Below are 20,914 nucleotides of genomic sequence, written 5' to 3' on the forward strand. Positions count from 1 at the left end.
AGGTATCTTTTCAATAACAAATAAACCGGGACCAAAAAAAATGCAACGTGTAACTAGCAGTCTGGCCCCAAAGAACATCACTTTTCTAAACAGCTCATTTTAACATACAAGTTTGTATTACCATTTTGAGCCAGGTAACTGTTTAGGCAACATGTGAGCAAGTGAGGCTGCTGTGAGATTAATTTTTATTAAGTCTTTTTCACAACATCAGGGCTGCTTAAGCTTATGTCAATTAAATTTATATCCAGATAATTAAACATTCATTTGGAACATCAACTGTGCCCTCAAAGGCTCAGGCAAGAGACACCTGGGCCATTTCATCTCTGCAGGCTGCAAAGCATTAATGGATGAAAGAAAGAAACCCTCAGCAGGTCTGTATTAATTATCTTTCCACCTCTCCTCATACTGCCCTCATGGAAGATAAGGGTCATTGCAAGTCAGAATGACCTAGCCAGAAGCTTCCCACTCGCTCCATTGTCGAATTACCCAATTTTTCACACTGAAAAGCCGGATCATTGCATTCACGTAGTGCAGACTCCTAAGCCAAGCCTCCACCTCCACTCACGAGCCAGTGCAAAGCAGTTCTTTGTACAGCTACCATCAATTCCATTTTCTGCCTAGCAGTATTTCAGTGTTAAAGAGTTTTACCATAGGAATAAATAATCATTCAATAGCTAGAATGCATAAAGGACAAGGTTACAGTCAGGAAAGTTATATTAACAGTTTGCTTTCTTCCCATTTCCACCTGAATCCACACACACTCAAACACACACACACAGAGAGAGATTTAATGGTTTTTTATTGAACTAAGGTACCAAACGTCAGAATCAGACTGCATTTCAGAGCATTCTCAAGGCCAAACTAGAGGGCAGGTGATCCACATTTTTAAGCACAGATTTATCCCAGCCATAAAGTAAGAGGGTACATATTTTTAAACAAATGAGACACACAGGTGAGGAGTACAGAGCCGTCCCACTGCAGTTTCTTAAGTCTGCCAGCTTGCCTGCCCCACAACATACACTAGCACTGGGCATTGGCATGGCCCGAGGGCAGGGAGGCAGCCACCCCGTAAATCAGGTAAATAAACAAAATTACTTAGCTAAGAGTAGAAGTGATCAGAATATTTGAAATTGAAATGCTTGCTGAGGTCACTTTGATGATGTTGTGGCACATTCTAGTGAAACAACTGGCAACCCAACTGAGCAATAGGCGTGGCTTCTGGGAACTGACCAATCGCGTCACAGGTAGCTCGGTTCTGGAACAGGTGCCCTGCCCCCTTCCTCATGGAGTTGCCCATGCACCAGGAGCTTCCCTCCTCCAGTGCTGGACTGGAGAAAAGGGCTTGGAGAGAGGGGCAGTACCTGGTGAGGTAAGCAGCTTCAGAAGAAAGTCTTCCATGGGCATAGCCAGGCTTTATGTTGGGAGGGGGGAAGGCTTCATGTTGGGGGGGGTCAGAACCTCAGTTGTTGTTGTTGTTGTTGTTTAGTCATTCAGTCGTGTCCGACTCTTCGTGACCCTATGGACCAGAGCACGCCAGGCACTCCTGTCTTCCACTGCCACCCGCAGTTTGGTCAGATTCATGTTTGCAGCTTCGAGAACACTGTCTAACCATCTCGTCCTCTGTCGTCCCCTTCTCCTTGTGCCCTCCATCTTTCCCAACATCAGGGTCTTTTCCAGTGAGTCTTCTCTTCTCATGAGGTGGCCAAAGTATTGGAGCCTCAGCTTCACGATCTAAGAACCTCAGTTAGTTAAATTTTTTTTTTTGATTTACTTGATGTGGGGGCTGCTGCCCTCCTGCTTCTCATCCCCCTGGCTACACCCATGGCTTCTGAACCAGTGGCGTAGTGTGGGGGGCAGGGGGGGCCGGCTGCACCGGGCGCAACATCTGGGGGGGGGGGGCGCTCGCACTCGCAGTGCTAAAATCAGTGCTAAAATCCACGGGTTAGGGGGCGCAAATTATTTGCCTTGCCCCGGGTGCTGACAACCCACGCTACGCCACTGTTCTGAACCCCTCATTTTTCAGTTAAAAGTGGAAGCGTCGTCTTTCTACATGATTAGGGAAGGCACATTTTCCGTGCAAGGATCTGCCGCCATTGTGACTTGCCTCTGCCTTGTTAGGAGGGGAAATCTACTAACTCAGTGTGACAAGATCTGGTGGCTGAGCAGATATCAAATAATAACCTGGCTCAAAAATGCAGAACGATGGGTTACGCAATACTCGCCCCGACTTGAGCTGCCCTGTAGAACGTACAGCAAATGTTGGTGGTTTCAAGTTGAGCCAAAGGGACCAGCAGAAGGGGTAAGGGGATATGAAAAGGGAGGAGGTTACAATTAGAATGCATTGCATGCTTTACATGCAAAAGGTCTCGGGTTTGATCGCTAGCATCTCCAGGTAAGCCTAAAAAGGACTCCTGCGTGAAACTGTCGAAAACCACTGCCAGTCAAGAGTACACAACTACAGAGCTGGGTGAACCAGTGGACTTGGTCTAAGGCAGCTTCGGCTGTTTCTAATAAGCCATATTACGAGTATGATCATCTCCCTTGCTCTATAGAATCTGTCCCATTTGATTATTAGTGATCTGACCATCTAAGCTGCCATGCACCGTGAAAATGTATACAAATGTGCCTAGAAAAGATGTTTGACAACATCTTAGGAGAATGCAAGGTTATTGCACTAGTACTGCATCAATCACACGATTGCCTAGACTGACTGCAGCATTTGAGGAAAACTGGCGGGGGAGCCTTATGACATCTCTTCTTCCCACACGTCCCTACGAATCTGGAAAAGTAGAACTGATACCTCATTTTCTTATGTTTTGCTCCTTTTATTGGGATATTTTGTAAGATTTTTACTGAGCTCTTTTCACAGAGGTTCTCAGGACGATATGGTGTATTTCGTGCTTTTAAAAAATTCTTTTTAAATCAGAATGCATCCACATTTTCCAGTGTGGCTAAATATTGTGTTGCTGCATGTAAAGCTCACCAGGGACTGATTTTGGCAGAGTTATAATTTTGTTTTCTATGCCTGGTGTTTTATGATACAATACAGTCCCTACTAATTTCATTTTCATGGTTCTCCATTTTGTTTGGTTTGGTATTATTTTACATATTTCTGCAAAGTTTGTTTTCTCTTTAATACTAACGATTGACCATAATAAGGAGGTTGACTGATGGATAGACTGGTTTTCACACACCTGGACTGGTCTACAACTATACCACTCATGATGACAACGAAGTATCTGTGGCGTTAACTTGGCAGCATGCTTGCAAGAAGAGAGAACAGTGACATTTATGTTGTTTTCATACAGCGTGTAAACTCTTCATTCATTACTATAGCCAGTGGACCATGGACATCTATCTTTATAGGAGGAAGGGCCTCAGGAATTGTGAATTTCCCCTGCCTGATTTCATCCTGTTCTGATGGCCTGAAAAATTAAAGGGGAGGTTGCTGATGACTATGAGGATGAGGCATGTCAATAAGGCAAGATCACTCATAGTTCTCTCCCTGCTCAAAGGCTGCAGTGAATGGAAGCTTGCCAGTATTCTATCTGCCACACCCAGCTTACCTGAGATGAAGGACATTTCAGCGTCACTGGCTTAAATAAAGGGTGTAGCCCACAGAAAGGACAGGCTGCAGCGTGCCGCCCTGACTTTATCTCAAAGCCTGATGGAAGGAAAGCCTCACTTTTCCTCCCTTAGCCAGACTTATTAATAAATAGTCCATCACTGGATTAGCTGTAGCACTCCATCTCCATGGATAAACCTTTTTGATTTTAGTTCTAGAACCACACAGAGTTCTCCTGCATTTGGGTGTTGCTGATTTTGCTGTTCTCCACCTGCTCCCCGCAGTGCCTGATCGAAAGACGTGTATTAATGAGCCAAATTCCTTCTCCATCAAGTCAAACCTTGGGAGAAATTGAGATAATCAAGTCTGACAACACAGGAGAAGCTGAATCAATAGCAGGGCATGTTCTGCAATCTTCCTGCCTGTCATTTCAGGGAAACAGAAAAGGTATTATTAGGTGGTTTGAAAATTCTTTCCCATTAGGTCTTTACTGTTTTGCAAGTATCCTCTTTCTGTGTGCGGGTTGTTGCATGTAAGCCTAAGAGAGCTACCAATTACAGAATCTGCTAAATGCCTGGCATCTTTTTACAAAATCGTGTCAACATTTTTGACACCACCTTCCTTTCTCAACAAGCGCCTTCACTGAGACACTTAACCTACTCCAGTTTTATTTAGTGCTAACGAACACAACCAGGAATTAGAATATTGGTGAAATGCCAAAACTTTGGGGGAGTTTTTCAGATTGACCATAAGTGATACAAGGAGATAACATTTCCAGACATTAAGCAGGAACTCTGTAATAAAAATGAATCTTTCTTTCTTTCTTTCTTTCTTAGCTGTGCAAAATTTGACCCTGACTCCACTCCTTGTTCACTTTTGCCATTGATGATTCTTTTGGTCTAGAACAGTGTTTCTCAAAGAGTGTGGCCTTCCAGTGGTCCTTGGTCCACTTTCAGGTGGGCCTCAGTGCCACATCTTGCTCAAGGCCTCCTCAGCTGCCTGTCACTTGCCCCCTCGCTACTCCATAGCCCTTTAGCTAGACCAATGCCAGCGCCAGCAACTTCTCCCATGCTAAGTAACAGTGGCTGGGGGACAACGAGGTTTGACTTTGTGTGTGTCCCTCCTCTGAGGGGAAATGGCTGGATGAGGTGATGGAGGAAACTAGAAAGCGAAATAAAAGGTGAGGGATAGCTCAGTCTGTAGAGCATGAGACTCTCTTAATCTCAGGGTTGTGGGTTTGAGCCCCAGGTTAGATGAAAGATCCCTGCATTGAAGGGGGTTGGACTAGATGATGGTCATTGTCCCTTCCAACTCTAAGATTCTTAAATGTATGGAATTTGGCAACAACAAACCAAACAGACACGGAATTGAAAAAGGAATAAGAGGAAAGCTGTTGTAGGAGAAAGAAGTGAATGTAGGAGGGAGTGAGGAAAGAAACTGGCATAGTGGTGGTGAGGAGAATAAGTATGAGCTGAATGTGAAGGGAGAAGAATTTACAGGAGATGGATAAAAATACTGTGAGACACATGTGGGGGCGAGAAGAGAAAAATATAGATAAAAGAAAAAGAGGCTGACACAATATCTACAGAAGAAATGACTGTAGTTCGCTTAAGGAAAACTCATTGCCACAAGAAAAGCTCTTCAGCAAAAAAATCTAGCAATTTCCAGTGTGACGTTTTAATTCCTCCCCTGGTGTCCCCATTCAGGGTTGGGAGTGTTACCTATTTGGAACCCTGGAGATCCACTGCCAGTGCATGTAAACAATATTGCACTACTTGATGGACTTGTGGACCTGACTCAGCATAAGAGAGCTTCCTCTGCTTCATCATGGATAAAACTAAAGATTTCTACACCTCGCAAAATATTTTACCCCCAAACCAACACTTGCCAGCAAAAACGAACAGAAAAATAAAACAAGCAAAACAGGAAATCCCCACATATAAACAACTTCAGTCCTTCATATCAAATTATTCCAGCAGGCACAATTGAATGCAGGCTTTCAGCCTTATGTAATCAAAATCTAAAGCACAATTTAAGAATTCTTCAAGGTTTAAGGCAGGCATAGGCAAATTCGGCCCTCCAGATGTTCTGGGACTACAAGACTACAACGTGGGGCTACCTTTGAAGGTGATCCGGAAACTGCAATTAATCCAGAATGCGGCAGCTAGACTAGTGGCAAAACATGAAATGGCAAAACATTCTAAAAGTTTCTGTCAATGTTATCATTTTTTGTGCCCAAGACAACTTGGTACTTCATGGAGGCAATTGGAGGGAAATTTCATGGGAGCCTGGTATATTCCTTAGCAATGTTTCCCTCCCCCCCCAAAAAAAATGTTTAGGGGTACTCTCATTTTCCTATTCCTATTGAAATGCTGCCCCTCAATGAGGCCAAACTTAGATTCACAAAATGTTTAGGGGTATGCGTCTCCCTGCGTCCCCCCAGAAAAGAAAGCACTGTTCCTCAGTACCTTGGAATTGATAAGCCCTCAGCTAGCAGCTCACATGACCTATGTGAATGCAAGTAAATAAGTTCTGTGTTATTCCCCCCCCCCAAAAAAAAAAAATGAAAATGAGTTGATTGAGTTGATAGCAGGGGAAGCAAAGGATGAGAGATATTGGGGAAAATTAAAGCAGCAAAATATTTTTCTATCATCTTCAACTGCACCCCAAATAGTGCTTAGATGGAGCAGATGAGCCAAGTTATATGGTTATGATTTTGTAAACACAAATGAAAAAACAGGAAAGGGCATTTCAAATGATAATTTATTAAAACTGCAGGCAGACAGTTTGAAAATTAATGGCTGCCATAGTCAAGCGTATGATAATGGCAGCAGCATGGCTGGAAAATACAATGGCAAACAAGCAAGATTATCTCAGGTTTATGATTTGGTGAGATACATACCCTGTGCTGCCCACAGTTTAAATCTTGTTGGATACCAGGCTGCAAATGTTTGAGCAATGATTGTAATTTTTTTGGAACTGTACAACAACTCTTCAATTTTTTTCAGTGGTTCCACTGGAAAATAGCGAGTTTTAATGGACACACTTGGAGTTTCTTTAAAAGGTCACAGTGATACAAGGTGGTCATCCAAACAGAGAGCAATTAGTGCTTTTTGAAAGTCAGTAAATTGTGTTTTTTCAGTACTGCATGACATGGCAGATCACAGAAATTATAGCAATGGAACAGCTTTTGGAGCACAAGATTTGATCAGACAAATAGACTTCACATTTTGTTCTGCCTTCTTCAAAGATGGGGAAGAATACTGAGTTGCATCAAACAAGTGTATATAAGAGTACTCTCTGGATGAAATTTAGCCAAACATCAAGACTGCACTTCGAGTTTATGTAACCTTACCAATGACTGTGGCATCTTGCGAACGCAGCTTTAGTAAGCTCAAGTTGATAAAGAATTATCTCTGTTGTACTGTGAACCAAGAAAAATTGACCTGCCTTGCCTTATTATCAATCAAACATGAAGTGGTTTCACAGATTATTGTAGATGCCATAGCAAATTTGCTTCAGTCAAAGCAAGAAAAGTGAAATTTTAACTTGTTCATACACATAGATTTATAAGTAATAAAATACTGTTTAAACACATTAGACCAGATGTTTCTTTTAATCCTGCATCTCCATACTATGCCAAAGTAGATCATGTAATTTTTTCAAAATAAATAGGAACAGGAAAATAAGTATTTAAAAAAAGGTCATAAAAGAATATGATGAGTTAGTAATGTAAGTTTTAGTCAGGGTTAGTAATCCAGGGTTAAGGTAAGTCAATGTATTATAGGATATTACTGATTTATGCATATAGTGTACATTGATCTACTGCTTATAGTGCATAACTGAGTTATGTACTTTATTATTTGCACCATTAAATTACTTGGAGCATTTAATCGATGAAATTAAAGCATTCCCATCTAAACCAACAGTAGTTAATTTCATTTTAGCAGTAATTTTTAGACAAATAATGTGGCTATTGTGTTAAAGTAATTTTTTTGGTGGCACGGATACAGCTCCTTGCCAAGGGTGCGAGGGTCCCTAGGTATGCCCTTGCCCAAACTCATAACAATACACTCCACAAAGTATCCTTTAATGATACACAAGGACACACACATTTACCCATCAATGCAGAGCAGATCTTTAATGTGGCACAGTTTGTATTCTTGAGAATTTCTGTTTACTACAGGCAGCTATTCCACTGTCCTGCAGGCTACCTCAGATCTCCCAGAGAGGCAGCCCCTAAGGGGTCTTTTCCAAAGCTACTGCTTCCATTCATTGCTTTTCTCTCTCCCAAACACAAAGCTCTTCCCTCAGTCAGAGGTGTTGTCCTGAGAGGCCTGAGACTCTTCAAAATAAAAACCTAGATTCAAGACTGCTTTTCATAGGCTTACAGCTATATGCAAACTGATGTCCTTCCTTCCATAATCCCCTACCACGCCACACCTGCCTACTGTATGTTCCAAGATGGCCTGGTCTCTGTGTTTAGCCCATAGCATTCTGGGATCATGGTCTGGTTCAAGAAATGGACCTTCCATAAACATGACATGGGATCTTCTGAAAGCTAATAGCTTCCTGTGTTCAGAACATTCCAGAGAGGCCTCCATATCAGGAAACCATCTTGTGACAATCGCCTCTCATAAAGAGACATTCACTAGCCATCAAACAGCCATTCATCTTCTTTTGCCTGACAAAGAATTTGGCCACTGGTCATGATAAGCTGTTGCGGAAGTAGTTCTGCTAATTCGCTTGCAAACAGAAGAAAATGTTTCTTGAGTTGGGGAGAGGGGCATGGTATTTATCACAAACTACTTCTTTTTTTAATACTCCTGCAAGGCTGCAGATAAGAACATTTGCGATGTACAAAAGAGGACAGAATGTTCCACTTTCCCATTGCCTAAAAGTATACTTGTCTTGACATTACAATTAGAACATGCTGCAGTGCCTTGCATTTGAACACTCCCCTCACCCTAGCAGGTACTGCTTGTACCCTTGATAAAATGCTGATCTGCTCCTTCTAGCTCTGCTAAATACTTTCAGCTAGCCAGGAACAATAATGGTGCATTATATTTTATCCCAATAGCCCTATTACTAAGCACAAAGATGCTGGCGGTGTGAGTGACAATATCTGCATCGCCTGGATTCTTGTTTCTCGCCGTCTCCAGAGTCTCCTACTTGCTCAGTTACATGGAAACAATTTATGAACATCCTTTAGCAACATGAATGTCTGCTTGTAAGAAACTTGTTTCTTTAATCACTACTGTCAGCCTCCCTCATCCCCACTCCCCTACCCCCCCCACCCCCGCCAAACCTACTGCAATTCGCTCACTTCTTGCTTTTCTCCATGGGCAGTATATATTGATGGAGAGGTGGAAACAGCAATATGTGGAGTTTCACTTCATTGCTTTGGGCATAAAATCACACAAAAGGAACATGGATATAAGGGAGGACACAGTCATTTTCATGCCCAGAATATACTTTGAAAGACATTTATTACAATATAATTTTGCCTTCCCTTAAAATGCATTCATGGAAAAAATCATATTCGCATAGATTTCTTGTTAGTAAAGCCTTCTGCACCCTGATCTTAAAACATACTGGCCATTGTAAGGAGGCCCACTGTAAGGCGTGTTCTGAGCCTTTGGGTGGGCCTAATGGCATGCGCAGAGCCATCCCTGCCTTTGACTTTTTTATCTCCCTTCCAACAGCCAATTCTGTATAGCATCAAAAATAATAATAATAGAATCATGCTGCATTAGAAACTACTTTCAAAACTTCCCCAGTGTTTGGAATAGATTTGTGTCATGGTGGGGTGGGGGCTGCAACTGGGAGATGAAGAAAGTGGAGCCCTTCAAGGATTGGTTTGGGGACATGTACTTTTTAACATATTCATAAATGATATGGAGTTAGGAATGAGTGGTAATGTAGCCAAGTTTGCTGATTAAGCCCAGTTGTTCAGAGAGGTTGAAACACATAAGAAGTGGTTAAAGCTTAATAATAATAATAATAATAATAATAATATGTTGTTGATGATGATGATGTTGATGTTACCCCGCCCATCTGGCTGGGTTTCCCCAGCCACTTTGGGCGGCTTCCAACAAAATATTAAATCTCTCTCCAGGCTGCATAAATGGGCAGTAAAATGGCAGATGCTGTTCAACGTCAGCAAGTGTACACCAGTAGTGGTCAGTAGTGCTTATCTGACCTTCTGCCACTGCAGTCACTGCACCTTGCTAGGAGGGGTGAAATGGCAGTGAGGATGGTGTGGTGCAAACGCACCAATGGGAGCAGTGAAATGGCTCTGCTATTGTGTTTGCACCACACCGACCGACCTCCTGCCTTGTCCCTCCCCATCCCAGTAAGCCGGTGATGAGAGGTTAGGTGAGCACCCCTGCTGATCACTACTAAGGCACATTGGACCAAAAAAAAAAAAAAAAAACCTCTCTCTCTCTCTCTCTCTCTCTCACACACACACACACACACATTAGTGTGATCTGAACTGACAGTGACTGACCTTGGGATCCTAGCAGACAGCTCAAGGATGGCGTTGATCCAGTGTGCAGTTGTTGTGAAAGGGCAATAAGTTCTACCTCTCTGTTCTGTCTTTGTGTGTCTCTGTGTGTTCATTTTTATGTACTGTTCTGGTCACCTATCTCAGAAAGGATATTGTAGAATTGGAAAAGGTAAAGGTCAAACAAAATGATCAAGAGGCTAGAGCAGCTCCCCTATGAAGAAAGGCAACAACTTTGGGGGTGTTTTAATTTAGAATAAAAGTGAGTTACGGCAGGGACATGTCAGAGGCTTGGAGGATGTGGATAAAGTTAGGTTTTTTTCATCCTCAATCATAATACAAGGCTATTCAATGAACTTGAACACTGGAAGATTCCAGACAGAGAAAATAAAGTTCTTCACATAGAAGAAGAGGAGTCTGGATTTGATATGCCACTTTATCACTACCTGAAGGAGTCTCAAAGCAGCTAACATTCTCCTTCCCCTTCCTTCCCCACCACAAACACTCTGTGAGGTGAGTGGGGCTGAGAGACTTCAAAGAAGTGTGACTGGCCCAAGGTCACCCAGCAGCAGCATGTGGAGGAGCGGGGAATTGAACCCGGTTCACCAGATTACGAGTCTACCGCTCTTAACCACTACACCACACTGGCCCTCACACACTGTAGTTAATCTATGGAACTTGCTCTCACAGGAGCCAGTGATGGCCACCAACTTGGCTTTAAAAGAGGACGGGACAAAGGCATGAATGCTGTCAATGGCTGTTTTCCCCATTTCATCCGAGAGCCCCAGCTTTTCCTGCCCCACACCTGATGTCCTAAATGATGTCAGGCATAGGACAGATAAGCTTGGCTATAGGAAAAACAGCCTTGCAGGCCAGATTACACTGTAGAGTCAGGAAAGCTTCTCAGTGATGCAACTTCCGTCCCCAAGAAAGGGACCTGAAAACATATAAGGTGTAATTGACACCTTACTGATTCATATTGTACATCTAGTCACTTAGCCACTGGGAAAACAGGAAGCTGGACTAGATGGGCCTTTGGCCTGATCCAGCAGGCTCTTATGTTCTAACATGAAGTAAATAGTACCTGTGAGGCAACTGGGTTTCCACATCCTTTTTTACCTGAATGATATCCATTCATCAAAATGATGAGAAACAATACTTTGTTTTCTTTTTCTTTTTTCTACTGTATCCTAGGCAGAAATATACAATTGGGGAAACAAGTGAACATCAAATATGGGAACTCTTTATATGGCAAGACCTACAACCTACGCTTATTTTTAAAACTAGCTTAAAGTGTCTATCCTTTCCTCCAAAGAATCCTAGGACGTGTGGCTCAGTTTCAGTGCTGAGAATGTTCTGCTAGACACATAATTATAATTTACAGAGTTTAAATGTGTGGTGTTGCTATACCCACATGCAAATTCTTTTCTTCAACAATAGAAATACCTTTGAAAAGCAGGTGTTCCTCAAGTAGACAGGCAACATAATTATCTCATTCACATCCTTTCCAGCCAGATTGCCTCAGGGCTTACCACATGCTGGAGCCCTATAAACAGTGATGATTCATTGCAGATCAGCCAGGAAGTACTCTTTTGAGTCTGACAAGGTGTTTCTGAGCTCTTAAAAACTAAATTTCTTCTTGCCTGGTGAACACAAGCTCTTCTTTCATTTTCTTCAACTCATTAAAAATGGGGAGCATTGTACCTTGTGCGGATTGTATTTTCCAGATGTGAAATGTGAAATGTCTGATAAATTCTATGCTAAATTTTCACTTGTGAATCTTGAACTCAGCTTTATCCCTTCAGCCCTTACAAACATATATCTGAAACTCTAGGGTGGAGAAAGAAAACTCATTTGGGGGCAACTGGAGCAGGAAAATGCTGGGAGGGGGGGGAGGATGAAGCATACCTTCTCCCAATCACTTCTCTGCTCTCAGTTGCCACCTCCATAGATCTTTTCTTTTTTTAAAAATGACATCCACCTCTACCATACAGATTTGTGTGTAACATGTAGTTTAACCAATAGCCACCATGCTAGAAATACCAAGCTCTTGGTATTTATGGGAACTCAGATGTTCATGAAGTTTACTTCCCCAGTAAACACATACGTGCATTATATAAAAACAGGTGTTCTTTCCCCCCCTTCTCTTCTGCTTGCATGTAATATACCGGTAGGTGTGGGAAGTGCCGCAAGAAAACTTCCTGCCTCTTTTTATACAAGAGTAATATGGGATGGATAAAATGCATACATGTGTTACTCCTACCATGGCACAGGCTGCCTCTGTCTACAGTGGAACAAATGACTCACGGACAGATGCACACTAGAGCTCATCCTATGACCCCTAGATTTGCCCTGTTACGTTCCAAGTATGCTTAAGGTCATCATAGCGCACGTGCCTGAAATTTTCTTAAATTAGAACCAGCCTTTACGCTCATTTCGCCAGACTTTCTGCCCTGCAAGCAACTTTAAGAGCCACCCGCTCCTCCTGCATCTCCCGTGCATTCTCCACAATTAGCCAAGCACAACCTCTTCACAGGGAGGCTTATCTGCCAAGCACAGATGGTTGACCCACATGATGGGGAGGCATTCCCAGCTGTGGATCTCTCTTTCCATCACAAAGTTCAGCTGAATGAATGTCTCCTACTGCCTCCTCAGCATTCATTTGCATGCAGCTTAGAGCTGAATGTGAGATGATTTGTCTCTTCCAACATCTTAAAATGGAAAGTAGCCAGAGGTGGAAGGGAGAAGCTATTCCTTCCTTTCCTTTGTTTGCCCAAAACTACCTCACTGAAGTGCCCACACCTGGAAAATAACTACTGCTCTTTTTTAAAAAGATAACATGCAGTGAACATTTTTCCTTAGGAACCTAGATCCTTTATTAAAAGTGTGAAGCATTTTGTGACTGCTTTGCTGGAGGGCAGATGAGTAGCTTGATCTACCCAACAAATTTCCATAACCAAAACAGATAAGCAATATTTGACTGAAGAGAGGAAAAGGAGACTGTTTTTCCCCCTGTAACCTCTTGGTTACTCCAAACATCTACCTGGGTGGTAGATGAGTTGTTTTACCATCTCTGTGCCATTTAAGCCACCAGAGCCTCTCGAATGTACAAAAACAGGAAACCACTTTTAACAGTCAGATCATTGGTCTAGCTAGCTCAGTATCATCTAGGATGACTGACAGTGGTTCTCCAGGGCTTCATATGGGGACTCTTTCTCTGCCCTCCTTGACTTCAGGACCTTCTGCACGCAAAGCTGATGCTATACCTGTATGCTATCACCCTTCACCAAAGCTTCATGAAGTGAATGGTTGGTATGTGGGAAAACTCTTGGAAGTTTAATGCCTGGGGTTCCTATGAGCTTCAAGGTTCAAAAGCTAGCTATTTTTGTAAGCAATAGCGAAAATATTTGTGAAAAGAGTTATCTCTCTCTTACCACCTTTTTTTTAAAAAAAATGAAAAGTAGCACTTGAAAGAAGAGTAGTGGTGGAGGAGGAAGACTTGCAGCTTCTGCTTAACTCTATCCCTTCCTGCCATTTGTCTACTCAAAATCACCACCATTTTGCTGTTGGTAAAAAAGCAGCTTGAGGGTAATCGCAGGTGGACAAGTTGCCGGAGGGTTAAGTAACTCCTCCATCTGTTCTTCAACTCCTGGTTGCAGCCTTCCAAGGATGCTTTTCATTTCAGAGCAAAAGTCCGTCGCAGAAAAGAGGCATGGAATCCTGTGTCTTGTCTACTTTGGGCCTAAGATTCATCAGGCTCTTGAGTTCTTTCGATGGCACACAGAACTGGGTTTAAGATGTTGGTGTCAAGGCTCTGGTGATCATGGTGTTCAGATGCTAGGCCTTACCCCTAGCTGCAACATGCAAGTGCAATGATGGCCAATGTTATTGTAAACCAGACTCTTGAAGCCAAATTCACCTTTGGGTACCTCCAACTTGCAATGGGGAATCATGGTGAATTTCACAAAGCATATTTTGACCCTTTAGTCCTACTAGGTAGAAAAGATTTCCCAGCTGAATCCAGGATGTGCATGGTTATCTCTAACAAACAAATGATCAAGCAAAGGTTATAAGTTACCCATAAATAAATGACCCACAGAGGAAATTTCTGCTTCGGATCTTAAACAAACATCCTTGGCGTTTAGTAAGTTCCTCCTCTGCCTTTAACTTTTACATAAAATCTACCTGGTATAGGGATGCTGTAAGGGAACATTTAATATACTGTATATACTGAATAGTCTGAGGTTTCTCACTACATACCACATACTCTGGAATAGTCCTGTTGAACATTAAAATATAATTAAATTGAAATAGTTAATTTGTAGATAGTGACTTTTTAAAATCCCACCTTTCTTCCAAGGAAAAGTACACTTCTTCATGGTAGAGTACATTGTTCTCTCCCTCTCCATACTGTTCTCACAACAACCCTGTGAGGCGGGTTAGGCTGAGAGATTGTAACTCGTCTAATGTTACCCAATGAGCTTCATGGCTGTGGGGATTTGAACCCTGGTCCCTGTTTGTAGCTCTTCTACTTTGTCCTACCTAAATGCAACGGCTTGGTCCAGACATTAAAAGAGCCCTGCTGATCAGATCTTGTTTCACACAGTAGCCAACCAAGCACCTATGGGAAGACCATAATCAGGCAATAGCCCTCTCCCATTCTCGTACGCCAGCAACCGGTATTCGGAGGCATGTTGCTTCTGATAATAGAGTATATAACCATCTGGTTAAAGTAAAGGTAAAGGGACCCCTGACCATTAGGTCCAGTCGTGACCGACTCTGGGGTTGCGGCGCTCATCTCGCGTTACTGGCCGAGGGAGCCAGCGTACAGTCATGTGGCCAGCATGACTAAGCCGCTTCTGGCGAACCAAAGCAGCACACGGAAATGCCGTTTACCTTCCCGCCGGAGTGGTCCCTATTTATCTAGTTGCACTTTGATGTGCTTTCGAACTGCTAGGTTGGCAGGAGCAGGGACCGAGCAACGGGAGCTCACCCCGTCATAGGGATTTGAACCACCGACCTTCTGACTGGCAAGTCCTAGGCTCTGTGGTTTAACCCACAGCGCCACCCATGTCCCATCTGGTTAGTTGCCACTAAAAGCCTTATCCACCATGCAGTTGCCATTGATTATAAAGCATTGTTTAGGATTACAGTACAGGAATGAGCAAGTGCAAATCTTAGACTTGCACAGTCTCCTCTCAAGATAAGGAAGCTTAAGGCTTCTGATGACTTTTAAAAACAAACAAACAAACCACAGTGCTATATCTGAATATGAGAAGCTGATTTGTTTTTCTTCATTGGTTAACAAATCAGGATCTGAAACCACAGCTGAAAACGGGTTTATTTGAGCTGAGATTAGAACAAGCTACAGTTTCTTTTCTTCATAACTGGAAACTGTGGTTTGTCCAAAACAGCAACAACAAGCTTCATTTTATTACATGCAAGATAGAAGGGGGAACATGCAACCCAAACACTTGCACCTGCATGTTCTTGCAGTGTTGGCAATAGAAATCTGAGCTGCTAAAGAGCCATTTCTTATTTGCAAAGGCCCATCTTGGGTTCTGTTACTTGGTCACAGTTGAGTGGTACAAGAATGGCTTACAGAAAATAAATAGGTGGTACTCAACTATGTTTTACACAGAGTAGACCCACTGTAATTAATAAACATGCCGGGGGAAGGGAGAGAAAAATAAAAATAAATAAAAAATAAACATGACTAAGTTAGGTCCATTGATTTCAGTGGATGTCCTCTGAATTGAATAGATTTGATGCTTTACCTAAAGCTTGCATAATGAATTAGTGGTATAAGTTTGTATTGATTTTAATGTTTGAATCAATGCCTATTTTGAAAATACCAACAAAGTAATCTTCACACCTCAAACTTTACCAATATTTATTTTTCCTGAAGGTAACTTGCTGATATCTCAAAACATAGCTATGAAGTAGTGATTGCTAAAGCTAGCCACATAGTCTTAGCCTCTCTTTGTTGTCCTCCCTGACATTTGTATACCAAGGCTCTACTGACTCTCAAGAGATCTTTCATACAGCATTTTCAGGCCACATCATCAAACCTTTCTTAATAGTAAGATTTCCTTAGGCATCTTAAGCAGTACTAAGCCTGCTCATAAAGGAGCCTGCATTGTCTGCTCATCCCATCTCTTTGAATTATATACTGTGTGTTTATAGTACTCCCTGAAGTCTCAAGCAGGGAGGCACCATATCTCCAAGAGCAGTGACTCAACTATGGTTAGACAACAAGCCAGATCAACAAAGGAGTAAAGATGAGAAAACGTTGTGTTCCTTTCATGAGGGATACATTTGGGAGGGGGAAATCTAGTCAAGCAAAAGGGTTATAAGAAGGGGTAAGGAATATGGGAGCAGATGGGTCAACGAAGCTCTATGCAAGAGAGGCAGACAGAGGAAATGACAGCACAGAAGACAAGAGTCTTCTGAATTTAGGACTTAGTACTTGGGAAGGAGTGTTTCATGCCTTGTGATAATGCTCTGAAGGTGATAGTATTTTTAGGAAGCTTGTAAAATCAGTGTTCATCTGACTGAGTGGCTGATCCACTTTCTTGGCTTGCTTAGAATTGGGAAATAGATTTCCTCAGAGACTGGTATGGCTAAAAAAATAACAGGCGTCCAGACACAGACACATTTTCAAAGCACTACATAAAATTCATTAACAGTGCAGTCCTGCCCATGTCTATTCAGAAGTAAGTTCTGCTAAGTACAATGGGGGCTTGCTGCCAGGTTAAATGGCACATGATAGGAACCTAAAGCAAAAAAGCAATCCATAGCATCTTCCATCGGGCAAGATTAACAATGGAAAAAATGCTGCAATGCTCACTGGTTTTTAATTCTCAGCTTTAAATAGCACAATGTTGTGCATTTAAAGTCATTTTTCAATGTCTCTCCCCAAAGCACCTGTGTGAACAAAGACCAAGAACTCCATGTTCTATCCTTGCCACTGTTATATTTTAAAATGCTGAGTTATGGTAAAGGTTGCCTTCGGTTGTCTCATTTTAATGGTAAGTCTGTTCTAGTCTAGAGAGCAGGCAGAGCTGATTAATGTATAATAACGGAAAGGGACACAGCTTTCTTCTTACAAGGCCATAAGTGAATCTGAAAGCTTTCCCCCACTTTTACAGTGCAATGCTGTGCATGTGTACTCAGAAGAATTTGGTGGGATCTGTTCTCAGAAGTGTGCATAAGGCTGAAGTCCTTTTTATCCTTCCCAAAGGCCTGATTTCCATGTGAAAAAAATTGTGAAGGCTGTTTATACCAGTGCATCTTGTTGAACTTTGACAAGGAATATAATTGTCCACAACCACTATTCTACTATGCTTTCCAAGTATCACTGCTAGATTTTTGCAAACATTACAGCTCTATATTGTAGTTGCAGCTCTATAGTGTGCTTATTAATTAAACAGACACCAATCGTATTATTATTAATTTGAATAGGTAGTTTCCAGAGCCCCATCAGGTTGAAGCTTTTAGTTCTAAATACTTTGCAAACAGAATTGGAAAATTATACAAATTTAAAGGCAGAAATTGCCTAATATGGTTTAACTGCAGGCAACTCCCCATTTGTGCAGGGGTTGCGTTCAGCAGGATGAGCGTAAACCCGCTCCAGGTGTCACTTATGCCTCAACTGTGTGCAAATGGGGAGTTGGCTGCATACCTAATGGTTATTGACAACCTCTGATTTTGTATATGTGCTGCCGAAGTGAGCACGACCTCGTGATTTTGTTTCAACAAAGAATATCTTAGACATAACATTGGAGTTACTTGTGGCGCCAAAATGTAAGTTTTCCTTTGAGGTCACATGTGCATTATAAATGTGCCTTACATGGCTCAGGACCTCAATACCTTAAGGACTGCCTTTTCTCATATCAACCAACCCAGACCCTGTGCTTTTCACCAAAGGCCCTTCTCTATGTCCCCACACCCTGAGAGGTTCAGAGGGTGAGAACACAAGAACGAACCTTTTCTGTCATAATTCCCTGTCTGTGGAATGCTCTCCCCAGAGGGCTCTCCTGGCACCATAATTACATGTTTTTAGGTGCCAGGCAAAAACATTCCTCTATACTCAGGCCTTTGGCCATTAAATAACCCATGCCCTATTAAAAGGGGGGGGGCTGTTATTATGATGCTTGACCTCACCCCCAAAGACTCACTCCTCCATTGCCTCCTGAAACAGATGCCAACCAACGCTGTCTATTCTTATGCTTTATGTTTTTATTATGCTCCTTTTCATGATGGCCTTTCATGGAAACAAATAAAGCAGTACAAAAATGCCTAAATAAAAAGTGTGGTTAGCACCCCAATGAAATTACACTTTGTCAGTGCATGGCCAAATCCTGGCCTGTAGCCAGAACCTGATACCTGGACATGTGATGCTAGAACATGTCTTAACAATTCATTTGATTGAAGAACAAACCCATGTGAACAATACTTGGAACTCATCAGCTACAGCCAGACCTTCTTTGCTTCAGACAGGCTTGTGCTTGGTAGCTCTGCTTCTTTGTGCAGAATCCTAGCCAGCACACTGGCAGGAAGATGGCTCGTGTATGTCACATTTCCATCTGGACTTTTGCCTCCCCTTGGGAGTTCTGTGGTAGTGGTGTGGGAAACTCCAGTAATGTGGAGATCTAATTATCACTGTCTGCCATTGTTTGACAGTGCTCTCTGTACGGATATTTAATATTTATACAGGAAGCTAGGAAGGGGATCTGCTGGCATCAGGGCTCCCTCCACTGGCATTAGATGCCAAAGGCCAAGCTTCCTGATCTCTAAACATGTTGTTCATATTGCTCATCTTCTGTATTCTTGCCATTAAATGATGAAATAAAATCAGCTGCTCAAGTATTGGTGCAATATTTAGTTGAGTATTAGACCTTGCGGCTCAAGCCTAATCATGACCTACTTACTGTTTCCCCAATAATCAGTGCTTACACCATAAAATAAAAATCTGCTAGTTTGATAGCTCAGTTGGTCAGAGTGTGGTGCTGATAATGCGAAGGTTGCAAGTTCAGTTCCCATATGGGACAGATTCCTGCATTACAGGTGGTTGGACTAGATGATCCTCAGGATCCCTTCCAACTCTACAATTCTATGAGTTCTAGTGGCATGGGAGAGGGAGGAAAAAAATGTTGATTCTGGGGTGGGGACTGAGCTAGTATCTGCTGGATCTCGAGTCTGCTCCACGGCCACCTCTTGAAAGCATCAAGCCCGACTGCTGTGCCAGCTCCAGGCTTGCCACACTGCCTTCCAGCCTGGCTGGTATGATACAACTGCATTTGCACCCTATGTAGTTAGTTTGATTTGAGAAGATTAAGTGGCCCTTTCTATATCCCAGTTCAGAAAACCATAGCTCTTTCCTTGAATAGAATGGTGGGCAAGAACCAGGAAGTCCCTGACTTAAAATGTTTTCCCCAGCTTAAATTCACTACGTGACCATGGGGAAGTTTCCCACTCTCTCTCATAAAGTGGTATAGACTCTTCAAATCAAATATATTCACTTTTCAATTGCAATATGGGGACAATAATTTTGGCCTACTTTACAGGTTTGCCGTATTACTGAGAGAGCCTTTGTAAAATGTGATCAATTGTTACATGCTATCATCTTTTCCGGGACGCAGGTGACACTGTGGGTTAAACCACAGAGCCTAGGATTTGCTGATCAGAAGGTCAGTAGTTTGAATCCCCGTGACGGGGTGAGCTCCCGTTGCTCGGTCCCTGCTCCTGCCAACCTAGCAGTTCGAAAGCACCTCAAAGTGCAAGCAGATAAATAGGTACCGCTCTGGCGGGAAGATAAACAGCATTTCCGTGCACTGCTCTGGTTTGCCAGATGCAGCTTAGTCATGCTGGCCACATGACCCGGAAGCTGTACGCCAGCTCCCTTGGCCAATAAAGCGAGATGAGCGTCGCAACCCCAGAGTCGGTCACGACTGGACCTAATGGTCAGGGGTCCCTTTACCTTATCATCTTTTCCAGAGTAAGACTGTAGGTTCTATAATCACTCACTATAGCCCCCAAACAGATTGATGTATCTGGGGGGGGGGGGGGATATGCTGCTCTTGGCTGGCCTTAAAAAAAATAATACTGTATTGTTATCATCATTCAAAGAAATCAATTTACAGGCACACTATGGTTTTCTATCTGTACAATTATTAATGCTTTTGAGAATCAAATGTTTGTTTTCACAGATATTTGAATTTATTTCAGTCACTATTGGCATTTAAATTCAAACATTTTAAGAGCTGTATGTGTGATTTACGCTATTTCCTTTAATACAAAGTGTTGTCTAGAACGGTGAAGCCATTGGACAGGAGTTTTTTCTCCCCATCCCACCCCTAGCTGGAGCACAGTCAAGAAGAGTATTATAAATGCGAATTTCTTCCTTTCGGGGATTTTTTCTTGTTCTTTCATTCATTCATATTTTCCCACAATCTACTTCAGTGTTTCAGAGATAGCTGAACGAAACGCCCTTTCTTCTGGACCAGATGTTATTATGGCTGATGTTATAATTAAGTACTATCAGCCATTTATAATTTCGGCAAACTAAGCTCCTTTCCCCGCTGCCCGGCTCCTTTCCTGCTACTCCCCATATTAAGAAGACCGCTTCCATTCCTTCACCCCGTTTCACTCGCATTCCTGAGGTACAGGGTTCTCTGCGGGGATTTAAATTCCACCCGGAAGTCATGTCCTTAGCGCCAAGAACGACGGGAAACGTAGTCCCCCGCTTCCCTCCTGCGCCCTTGCTTCAAACGCCGGGAGGTGACCCTGAGAAAACCACAACTCCCCTGAACCTTTGCGGCGGGCGCCACCCCCGTGCC

At 42.6% G+C, this 20,914-nt stretch overlaps 1 long non-coding RNA gene across 2 annotated transcripts; it reads left to right on the plus strand.

Moving 5' to 3' along the window:
- The first annotated feature begins 1,268 nt into the window (after positions 1-1,268).
- LOC310675120 lies at positions 1,269-7,010 on the plus strand. 2 transcript variants are annotated; one of them, XR_014509962.1, is made up of 3 exons: positions 1,269-1,369; positions 3,850-4,012; positions 6,574-7,010. It is a non-coding gene; the product is annotated as an uncharacterized lncRNA (long non-coding RNA). The 2 variants fall into 2 exon arrangements; XR_014509963.1 differs by having other exon boundaries at positions 1,330-1,369; positions 3,778-4,012.
- The last annotated feature ends 13,904 nt before the right edge of the window (positions 7,011-20,914 follow it).

Source organism: Podarcis tiliguerta (assembly GCF_965153285.1).
Source record: "Podarcis tiliguerta genome assembly, chromosome: 3".
NCBI lineage: Eukaryota > Metazoa > Chordata > Lepidosauria > Squamata > Lacertidae > Podarcis > Podarcis tiliguerta.